This window comes from Melospiza georgiana, chromosome 8 (assembly GCF_028018845.1).
Source record: "Melospiza georgiana isolate bMelGeo1 chromosome 8, bMelGeo1.pri, whole genome shotgun sequence".
Classification (NCBI taxonomy): Eukaryota; Metazoa; Chordata; class Aves; order Passeriformes; family Passerellidae; genus Melospiza; species Melospiza georgiana.
The window spans coordinates 3,506,556-3,518,186 of record NC_080437.1 but is presented as its reverse complement, the minus strand read 5'-3'; positions in this window follow the sequence as shown (position 1 = coordinate 3,518,186).

Here is an 11,631-nt window from a genome sequence, read left to right as displayed (position 1 = left end):
GCAGCAGGGGGATAAAGGATCCCCGGGCCGGGCAGCGGCTCTGCCCCAGCGCGGGGATGTGTCCGGAGCCCCCGCTCCGGGCCGGGCTCGGAGGGCCGAGCGCGGAGCAGGCGCTGAGCTGCTCCTGGAGCTTCCAGCGCTGCTGGATCCAGCGGGCGCGGCACAGGCAGTGCCGGGGGCATCGCTCGGTGCCTGGCGGCGTTTGCCGTCCCCAGGGAGAAACTGAGCCCGGCCCGCAGCGCCAGCTCATCCTCACCCTGCTATTGCAATTGCTCCATGGATTAAATCAAGGGTAAACTCCCTCTTGCCGCCAGTTCAAAGCCTGGAATCAAGGGGTGAACGGAGGTTCCCTCTCAATTTAGATCCCGAAATGATGCATAAGGAGGGTCTCCCCTCAGTTTAATCTGGAATAAAATCTGAATGAAGGGGGTGTTTTCCTCAATTTAGCCTCCTAAAAGGAGTGGAAATACGGTTGCCCACTTCAATTTCCCTCAACAAAGAGTATTCTGGGGGCTTTAGGACACCTTGAATCTGTGAAGGTCCCATCAAATGGAAGGTCCCCCTCGATGGAACTCTTACATTTCAAGAGGTTCCTCTCAAGAGAAGCCCTTTCAGACCAGGGACAGCCGTGTTTGCTCTCAGTTTGAGCCTGAAGATGATGAAAATGGGGCTCTTTCCCTCAATTGAAAAGTACAATAAAGATACTCTCCTTCCATTTAAACATGAAAATGAAGGGACGCACTGAATGCCCACCCAGAGAGGCACCCAAAATGATGAAAAGGGTGTTTTCCTTCAAATGAGACCCTTCAAATCATAGGTGAATGGGGATCCTCCCCAGTTCAAACACAATTACAGAAAAGCTTTCCCCCCTCCATTTCAATCCCTTTTCTCCTTGTAATGTCTCGTTTCTGGGGGCACTGGGGAGGGGCTGGGGGCACTTCCCCCTCCTCACTGCTCACCCCTGGGGCTGCTGCCCCTTGCACAGTGCTGAGGAGTTCCCTCCCAGTTCCCTGCCAGTTTCCCTCTTGCTGGCAAGCCCCGGCAGGGATGGGGAGAGCACTGGGCAGGAGCTGGGAGCACTGTTCCTTCCCAGGGCTCTTGATATCCCTCGCAGTGCTCCTTCCTGCTCACTCCCGCTGCTCCCACTCTCCCTGCCAGCTCCCTCCTGGCATTCCCTGTGCTCCCAGTTCCCTCCCAGTGTTCCCAGGATCTCTCCCAGTGCTGCCAGCGGCAAAGCCCTGGGGGCACAGCGTGCTCTGCTCTTGAAGAGGCGAGACTGGAGCTGTCAGGAGAGCAAACCCGGCCGGGAAAGCGTTCCCTGCACAGGAAGGTGTCTCCCCTCTCTGACCACAGAGGGAGCTCAGCCTCCGCTCTTGACTCCAAACCCTGGAAGCTCCGAGCCCGACTGCCCGAAATTGGCTCGGCCCCACTTTCCAGCACACTGCTCAGAGCTCACACGGCTGAGTGGGCAGTGCAGATTAAATCATGAACGCTCCTGGGCACGGCTTTAGCTCTGAACTACACACTGTCACACAGGAACAAAACCCTTAACGAGGATGGGTCCTCTTGCTGGCACAGGGAGAGAAGGAGAAATGTGACAGGAATATTCTTCATCATTCTGCCCAGGCTTTGTCAGACACTCCAGCTCCTGCACAGTTTGAGAAAAAACAAGTGGCTTCTAAGAAGTGACTTTTGTTGGGAAGGACGAAAGTTTGACAAGAAAGTCTCAGAGCTACGTGTGTTTGGCTGAAAGATTTTTGAATGTAGAGTCTGAGAATTAAATAGAGATGGAAGCGAGTTTTGATATAGAGGAAATAAATTTCTGAGCCAATATTACTGAATAACTAAGAAGACAAAGGGTAAGTTAGTTAGAAGGGGTTTTTATGGCTTAGAGTAAAGGATAAACCCACCTCAGACAAGAAGATGTTTTTACCGGGGAAAAAGATTCCACGGACAAACAAGACTGCTGATGCTGCAAGTAGAAAAAAGGTCTCTGAATTTTCCACTGTAAGGAAACTGAAAAACAGCTTCTAGCTTAAAATGTGCCTTACTAACTTGTAGTGATTGGAGAACAGTAAGATGAATATGGTAATTACAGTAGTTATGATAGCCTGTAGGCAAAAGTTAAGGTATAGATTGGTTCTGTATGGAGATGCTCAGCAAAGAAAAGTATATAATGCATTGTAATCAAAACCAAAGGATCTCCGGGCTTGTCTGCAACTGGAGTTGACAGCTGTAGGCACAGGCTCTGTCACCCATGACCCTGGACTGCTGTAAGGTCTTGGATGGAATAAACTGCATTTTAAAGAGCTGCCTGGAGACCCACATCGCTTGTTTATGACTCCCACAGATTTTTATGTCAGTGAGCAGGTTGTTATGGATTAATCTCACACTGGAAAGCAGTCTTCACACCCTACTGCTCCTTGCATCACCCAAAGAGTTTGGAGGCTGCTGCCTAGTGAGTTCCTGAGTTGTATCTTCCTTGTCAATCTTATCAGCCACTTGTTCAATTGTAAAGGCATGAACAAAATGCAGGGAGCACTAGCCAGGGTCTCAGGAGTTGCATATCTATTTCAAAGAAAGGGGAAAAAGAGTGCTTGTCCCGAACAAGAGAGTTTAAAAGTTCATGTTATATACATATGTTTTTAAAGGGAAAAGAGAGAGAGTAATATATCAATTACTGTGCCAGGGGTGCTCCAGCCTATTTCTGTTCTCTTCTTTCACTTGTAGCATGGCTAAGAATACTTAAAATGAAAAAGAAAAAAAAAAAAAAACCACGCAAAAAAAACCAAATGAAAGAAACACAGAATTTAAGCAGAATGGGAAGCAATCAGGCTGCAGGCATGTGGCACTCCAGTGCCTGAGTTCCAGTAGGAGAGCTCATCCCCTCTGCAGTTGCAAGCCAGATCCCAAAGAACTGAGCAACAGCTTTTAGCATTTTTAAAATTCAACTGTAAGAAAATCTGCTGGGGAGGGCCATGCTGCTGGCCCATTTGTGGCATTTCATCTCTCCAGCTCTCTCAGCTCAGCTCGGCTCTTTTCCTCACCTTGCTGGGTTTGGCTCATGCATTTCTTGAGGGTCTGGCCCTGCACTGATCAGAGAATGAACTGAGCATCAGACAAACAGCTTCTGGCACTGTGGCTCTATCCTAAATGGACCATTTCCCAAAGGAATCCCAGTGCCTTAATTTCAATGGCTTTTAAAAGATCCTGATTTAATGCCCTCCATTTCCAAACAAGGAGTGCACAACGCTCCTGCACTCCCTGCCAGGGTCATTCTTTGAGCCTTGGAGAAAGGCTTTAAAGCAGCACAGAGCTTGTTAAGCGCCAACAACTTCATAAAAAAAAAAAAATCAAGTCAATGGCTTGGGCAGAGCCTGACTTTAAAACCTGAATTAAGGAGCGGTTGCATTGCCAATTGACAGGATTAGAAACGTTTGCTTAGCAGTTGTTGAGATGACAAAATAAGAAAGAGGATGGATGTTCTGGTTTGAAAGCAAAAGCAGTGAGAGACTCCAAGTCGGAAATAATGAATTTATTAGGACAAGGAAAAAAACAAAATACATGCAATAATACTAAAGAAAAAACCACTGTCAGAGTCGGAATACAACCTGACACCCTGCTACTTAGGGTGGTGGTGGCAGTCCAGATGAAATGGTCTTGTTGAAGTGGTGATCCCATAGAAAAGATCTGGTAGCTCTTTGTCCTCTGGAAACCAGTGGGCAAGGGCACCTTGTTCTGTCCCAAAGGCCAGATTATGTGCAGGTGGGGATGCTTAGCTCCTCGCCCCTACGTGGGGCATCTCACAATGGACTGATTTCATTCCATGAGTCTTGCAGTGGGTCCCTTAAAGAAATGGCTCCCAGAGGGAATTATCTCTGAGTCAAGGGCTAGGCATTGATGGGCCATTGACTGGAGATAAGGAAAAACAATGCTTCTCCTGGTCTCAACAGCTCTTGAAGATGGGAACAGAACACACCTTTCTATTGTAACCTAGGACACCCTGCCTGCCCAAACTGCTGCACCACGCCCTCAGAGACATGCCACAAACCTGTTTGCCCGCTCCTGTTCTCTGCACTCCCTAGAGGCCTCTTTTAATCAACCTGCTACCCAGCGACTGAGAAAGCCCCACCCCAGTCCTGCATGACTCACAAATGCAAGGAACGCACCTACTGAGCGTTCCCACAATCAGCTACGCCGCCGCGACTGACAAAGCCCCACTCTGGTCCTGCGGTCCTGTGTGACTCACAGACGTAAGGAACGTCCTGTTCAATGTTCCCACAATCAACCGGTCAACAACAGAGGAAGCCCCACGCCGGTCCTGCAGTCCTGCGTGACTAACAAATGCAGGGAACGCCTACTCAGTGTTCCTAGAATCAGCCCATAGGTGGCAGAGGAAACCTCAGCACATTCCTGTGCTTCTGCGTGGCTGGCAAAGGCAAGGAATGCACCTACTGAGTGTTCCCACAATCAGCCTGTGGCGAAATAGGAAGCCTCACCCTGGTCCTGCGTGACTCACAAACGCAAGGAAGGCACCTACTGAGTGTTCCAACCATCAGCTACACAGCGACGAAGGAAGCCCCACCCCGGTCCTGCGTGACTCGCAAACGCAAGGAACACCTGCTCAGCGTTCCCACAATCAGCCCATCGGCAACAGAGGAAGCCCCACCCACCCCAGTCCAGCCGTGTCCTTGGGAGGTGACACTGTCCAGACCTGGTCCTGCATGACTCACAGTCCCTTGGTACAGGTATTTTTGTGACACTTTGGCAGTGACCACTACTCTTGCAGTATTTTTAGACTATTTCACACCATTCTCTGAATTTTATTCCCTTCACATATCCCAGCCTTTCCCATGACTCTTTTAAACCAGTGTGGCTGCCCCGATGGTGACTCAGGGCAGCTCTTTTAATGTTAACAGACAGAGAAGACCAGGTGGTGCAGCTTCTTTATTCTGTTTATTTTATTCTCTCGAGCTTATTCCAGCTCTGGGCTGGGTTATGGTGCTGGCAGTAGCAGGTATGACCATCCTTCTCCGAAGCTGAGAGAGAGAGAGAGCCAGCAGCTGAGAGACCCTTCTTCACAGTCAGGTGCCTGATGCCAAAAGCGGGATCCCTCCTCATCACTTCTCAGCTGAACTTCTTCTTCCTCTTCCGTGGAAAGTGCAACAGTGTCACCTTCAGGCCAGTTTGTAATAATTTCCAAAATCCCAGGGTAATTTGGATTTCCTGTCTGAGCTTGTTGGGTCATGAGGGCAAGGCACTCACTGCAGGCAGCATCGGTGGCAGGATGGATTGCAGAAACTTTTCCTTTGCAGCCCCAGCCCAGCGTTGGCACTGGGGATGAAGAGGCACTGAGGTGACCCTGAGAGGAAGTGCAAGGCACAGGGTGCAGCTGAGGAAGGACAGTGCTGTGCTGGGCTCAGAGGTGAAGCTGGCACTGCCCAGCGTGGAGAAGGTCCTTTGTGCAGCCCCTGTTACAGAGGAGCTTGGGCCTTGCTGCAGACATACGGCCGCTCATTGGAGCAGAACTCACTCCTGAATCTTTTTCCGTCAGCCAGGTACACACACTGGGAATTGCCGAGGACAGGAAACCTGCAGGGAGGAGCAGAGGCAGCGCTGGCTGCCAGGGTAAGCCCTTGTGCCCCTGTGCCCCCAGGCCCTGCCTGGCTCCCCGGCACTCACCGGGAGCTGTAGCTGCTGCCGTCCCCCCAGTGCAGGCGCTCGCCCCGTCTGCGCAGCCCGAGCCAGTAACCGAAATCCCCGCAGAGGCGGGAGAGCAAATCCTGCCCGGGAGAGAGGAGTGGGAGCTGCCCCGGCCCCTCGGGGGGACACGTGCCCGGGGCTCCCCCCGCACGCCGGGGCTCCTTCCCTGCAAGGCCCCGGCCCAGGGCTGGAGCCCTGGCCCTACGAGCATCGAGCCCGGCCCAGGAGCGCCCCCAGGCTGCCCTCAGCCACCCCACAGCGCCCGCAGCCCCTCACTCACCATGGCCTCCTCATCCTTGGCAATGGCCAGGGAGGCATTGAGCTCGGAGCACCGTTCCTGACCCTGCTCCCATGTGCTGAAATCCTGTTAGAAGTAGTAGCAAACCCCATTGTAGCCAATCCAGTCATGGGGATAGCTCAGAACCAACAGCGGAGTGGCAGGTGTGACTGTAACCTGTGGTGCTGCAGGGGGAACAGGAGAAGCTCTGAGGATTCCCCTGTGCAGGGAGCAGGGAGCCCGCTCTGCCCCGAGGGGCTGGGCCCAGGCTGCTGCCCCTCCCTTACCTGCCAGCACAGCCAAGGCCGCCCCCAAAGCCAGCGCCAGCACCAGGAGCAGCAGAATCAGCACCGCCGTGCCCATGGGATGTCACCTGAACCGTTCACCTGGAGCAGGAAAGAGCTGCTGGCTGCCAGAAGCAGAGCCAGCCCTGCAATCTGCTCAGCCCATGGCCAGGGAGCAGAGCAGGGAGCCCTGAGGCAGTGTGGCCCTCTCTCAGCTGGCAGCCAGAGAGCCAAGAGCCTGGCCACAGGCAGGGACACAGCTGTGGGCACAGGCAGGGACACAGCTGTGGGGACAGGCTGCAGCAGGAGAACTGCAGAGCCTTGGGGGCAGCTGGGCTGTTCTTGCTTCCAGCCACTGATGGGGCCCAGCAGAGCACGAGGTCTCTTCCAGACATTGGGAAACGGCCGCACCTCTGCCAGCCCTGTCCTTGGGAGGGGACACGGGCCCCTGCCTAGAGGCCACAGGGTTGGCCCTGTACTCACCCAGCAATCTTCTGAGGTTGCTGTTGTGTTCACTGCCCGTTACTGCTGCTGTGTCCTGGGGAGAAAGGGGCTCCCTCACACTCCCATCACTGATGCAGAATCCATTCTCCACGTCGGCACTCACTGCACGCTCACAAGTGGCATCCCCCTGCTGATGCCAAGAGGCTTCTTGGGCCCCAGGCAAGTGTGGAAGCGCGGCTGCTGGTCCCTCCTGGGGATGCCGGTGCCCCTTTGCCGCTCCACGAAGGGAGTGGAATTCACTATTCTCCCGCTCACAGGCGCCATCCCTCTGCCCAGAACAAACAGCACTTTGCTCGCGAGATATCAGGAGTGCTGCTGACAGATCCTTTGGGAGTTCGGCCTGGGGAACAGCTTTCCAGCCACGCTGAAGGCACCCTGAAAGGGACACCCGTGCGGGGGCTCAGGAGGGCGGTGGCAGCTGTGGCTACACTGTCGCCGCTGCCCAGAGGTACGGCAGCAGGTGCGGAGACAAGCGCAGCCTCCGGGAGCTGTGCGGTGGCCGCAGCCGCGGCCCCTGTGGCTCTGCAGCCGCTGCAGCCCAGCTCCGTGGCGGGCCGGGCGCTGAGAGCGACTGCGAGCTGCCGGCTGCTGCTGGCCCGGGGCAGCTGCGGCTCGGAGTCCGCCTGCCGAGGGGCAAGAAGCAGCAGCCCCGGGCTGCTCACCCATGTGCCCCGCATGATTCCCTGCCCCGGCGCCTCGGAGCCCGGGCACACCGAGCGCCGGCACGGCCGCTGCGGCTCCCTGCCTGGGCACACGGAGCGGCTGCCGGCTCACAGGGCAGCACCGAGATACCTCGGCCCCGGAGCGGGCGGGATGCGCCGCTTGGTGCCCGCACTCGGCGCCTGCAGCGCTTTGGGCTCTGAGGCACCGGGTTCAAGTTCATGCCGTGCCAGCCCCGAGCCGGGCACGGACACCTCCCGCCCGAGCAGCGGCCCCCAGCCCGGTGCCGCACGGGCGGGAAGGGTCCCGCGCACGGAGCAGCCGCCTCCGTCCTAGCGAGAGCAGCCGCGATGAGCCATCGCTGCCGCGGCACCGGCTCCATGCCGGCCATCCGGGCAAGGAGGTGAGCGCGGGCAGCCGCTCCCTCGGCGATCCCGGCGCAGGGGACACACGGGGGAAGCCGCCACCAGGAACTCGCCAGAATCCCACCAGCCCTCACCGCGGCCCCCTCCGCCCGCAGCGAGCCCCGAGCTGGGGCAGCACCGACCGCGGTCCCGCCTGGGCTGGAGCCGCCTCCGAGCTCCGCCGCCGCCTCGCCGGGCTCCGAGTGCCGCCACCGCCGCTGCAGAATGACCCGAACGCGCCGCCGCTTCTCCGATCCCGACAAGACACAGCAGGCACGGCGGCTGCGCCGGCACTTGAAGGCCGATGGAGGTGTGGGAGGGATTCTGGGCGTTTTCATCCATCGGCCTGCGGAAACGCAGCCGATCGCGCGAGCAGTGGGAGGAGAGAGCGATGAGGTGAGGCCAGGTGTTTGCACCACTCCCACGAATTCCGCGTCCGACGCTTCTGTCCCGAAGAAACCTTGCGATGACAGAAATTGCATCACTGAAGAGGACGGCGAAGGAAGGAACGCGCCAAAGACGCTGCTGAAGAAGAGCAGCCCCAAGGGAGGAGTTTCTGGGACTCTCAAGAGTGAATCACCGCCAAGATTCTTGGGATGTGCTGGGCCAGGCCAGGTGCCCGGGGCCAGCAAAAGCGCTCTGTGCCTCTGCTCCTGCCTCTGGGCAGACAAAAGAACACAGCAGGAAAGGCTCGAGGATCGGCAAAGGCCGGGGAGAGATCACTCACCGGTCACCGGTATAAAGGGACGCGACCGGGGGGAATACTTTGCATTTATTATGACACAAATCATGGCAAGAGAACGAGCGGTAAAGCAGCAGGGTTCAGCCTCGGAAGCAGGACTGTGCCCTCGGCCCCGGCAGCCGCAGCAGGGGGATAAAGGATCCCCGGGCCGGGCAGCGGCTCTGCCCCAGCGCGGGGATGTGTCCGGAGCCCCCGCTCCGGGCCGGGCTCGGAGGGCCGAGCGCGGAGCAGGCGCTGAGCTGCTCCTGGAGCTTCCAGCGCTGCTGGATCCAGCGGGCGCGGCACAGGCAGTGCCGGGGGCATCGCTCGGTGCCTGGCGGCGTTTGCCGTCCCCAGGGAGAAACTGAGCCCGGCCCGCAGCGCCAGCTCATCCTCACCCTGCTATTGCAATTGCTCCATGGATTAAATCAAGGGTAAACTCCCTCTTGCCGCCAGTTCAAAGCCTGGAATCAAGGGGTGAACGGAGGTTCCCTCTCAATTTAGATCCCGAAATGATGCATAAGGAGGGTCTCCCCTCAGTTTAATCTGGAATAAAATCTGAATGAAGGGGGTGTTTTCCTCAATTTAGCCTCCTAAAAGGAGTGGAAATACGGTTGCCCACTTCAATTTCCCTCAACAAAGAGTATTCTGGGGGCTTTAGGACACCTTGAATCTGTGAAGGTCCCATCAAATGGAAGGTCCCCCTCGATGGAACTCTTACATTTCAAGAGGTTCCTCTCAAGAGAAGCCCTTTCAGACCAGGGACAGCCGTGTTTGCTCTCAGTTTGAGCCTGAAGATGATGAAAATGGGGCTCTTTCCCTCAATTGAAAAGTACAATAAAGATACTCTCCTTCCATTTAAACATGAAAATGAAGGGACGCACTGAATGCCCACCCAGAGAGGCACCCAAAATGATGAAAAGGGTGTTTTCCTTCAAATGAGACCCTTCAAATCATAGGTGAATGGGGATCCTCCCCAGTTCAAACACAATTACAGAAAAGCTTTCCCCCCTCCATTTCAATCCCTTTTCTCCTTGTAATGTCTCGTTTCTGGGGGCACTGGGGAGGGGCTGGGGGCACTTCCCCCTCCTCACTGCTCACCCCTGGGGCTGCTGCCCCTTGCACAGTGCTGAGGAGTTCCCTCCCAGTTCCCTGCCAGTTTCCCTCTTGCTGGCAAGCCCCGGCAGGGATGGGGAGAGCACTGGGCAGGAGCTGGGAGCACTGTTCCTTCCCAGGGCTCTTGATATCCCTCGCAGTGCTCCTTCCTGCTCACTCCCGCTGCTCCCACTCTCCCTGCCAGCTCCCTCCTGGCATTCCCTGTGCTCCCAGTTCCCTCCCAGTGTTCCCAGGATCTCTCCCAGTGCTGCCAGCGGCAAAGCCCTGGGGGCACAGCGTGCTCTGCTCTTGAAGAGGCGAGACTGGAGCTGTCAGGAGAGCAAACCCGGCCGGGAAAGCGTTCCCTGCACAGGAAGGTGTCTCCCCTCTCTGACCACAGAGGGAGCTCAGCCTCCGCTCTTGACTCCAAACCCTGGAAGCTCCGAGCCCGACTGCCCGAAATTGGCTCGGCCCCACTTTCCAGCACACTGCTCAGAGCTCACACGGCTGAGTGGGCAGTGCAGATTAAATCATGAACGCTCCTGGGCACGGCTTTAGCTCTGAACTACACACTGTCACACAGGAACAAAACCCTTAACGAGGATGGGTCCTCTTGCTGGCACAGGGAGAGAAGGAGAAATGTGACAGGAATATTCTTCATCATTCTGCCCAGGCTTTGTCAGACACTCCAGCTCCTGCACAGTTTGAGAAAAAACAAGTGGCTTCTAAGAAGTGACTTTTGTTGGGAAGGACGAAAGTTTGACAAGAAAGTCTCAGAGCTACGTGTGTTTGGCTGAAAGATTTTTGAATGTAGAGTCTGAGAATTAAATAGAGATGGAAGCGAGTTTTGATATAGAGGAAATAAATTTCTGAGCCAATATTACTGAATAACTAAGAAGACAAAGGGTAAGTTAGTTAGAAGGGGTTTTTATGGCTTAGAGTAAAGGATAAACCCACCTCAGACAAGAAGATGTTTTTACCGGGGAAAAAGATTCCACGGACAAACAAGACTGCTGATGCTGCAAGTAGAAAAAAGGTCTCTGAATTTTCCACTGTAAGGAAACTGAAAAACAGCTTCTAGCTTAAAATGTGCCTTACTAACTTGTAGTGATTGGAGAACAGTAAGATGAATATGGTAATTACAGTAGTTATGATAGCCTGTAGGCAAAAGTTAAGGTATAGATTGGTTCTGTATGGAGATGCTCAGCAAAGAAAAGTATATAATGCATTGTAATCAAAACCAAAGGATCTCCGGGCTTGTCTGCAACTGGAGTTGACAGCTGTAGGCACAGGCTCTGTCACCCATGACCCTGGACTGCTGTAAGGTCTTGGATGGAATAAACTGCATTTTAAAGAGCTGCCTGGAGACCCACATCGCTTGTTTATGACTCCCACAGATTTTTATGTCAGTGAGCAGGTTGTTATGGATTAATCTCACACTGGAAAGCAGTCTTCACACCCTACTGCTCCTTGCATCACCCAAAGAGTTTGGAGGCTGCTGCCTAGTGAGTTCCTGAGTTGTATCTTCCTTGTCAATCTTATCAGCCACTTGTTCAATTGTAAAGGCATGAACAAAATGCAGGGAGCACTAGCCAGGGTCTCAGGAGTTGCATATCTATTTCAAAGAAAGGGGAAAAAGAGTGCTTGTCCCGAACAAGAGAGTTTAAAAGTTCATGTTATATACATATGTTTTTAAAGGGAAAAGAGAGAGAGTAATATATCAATTACTGTGCCAGGGGTGCTCCAGCCTATTTCTGTTCTCTTCTTTCACTTGTAGCATGGCTAAGAATACTTAAAATGAAAAAGAAAAAAAAAAAAAAACCACGCAAAAAAAACCAAATGAAAGAAACACAGAATTTAAGCAGAATGGGAAGCAATCAGGCTGCAGGCATGTGGCACTCCAGTGCCTGAGTTCCAGTAGGAGAGCTCATCCCCTCTGCAGTTGCAAGCCAGATCCCAAAGAACTGAGCAACAGCTTTTAGC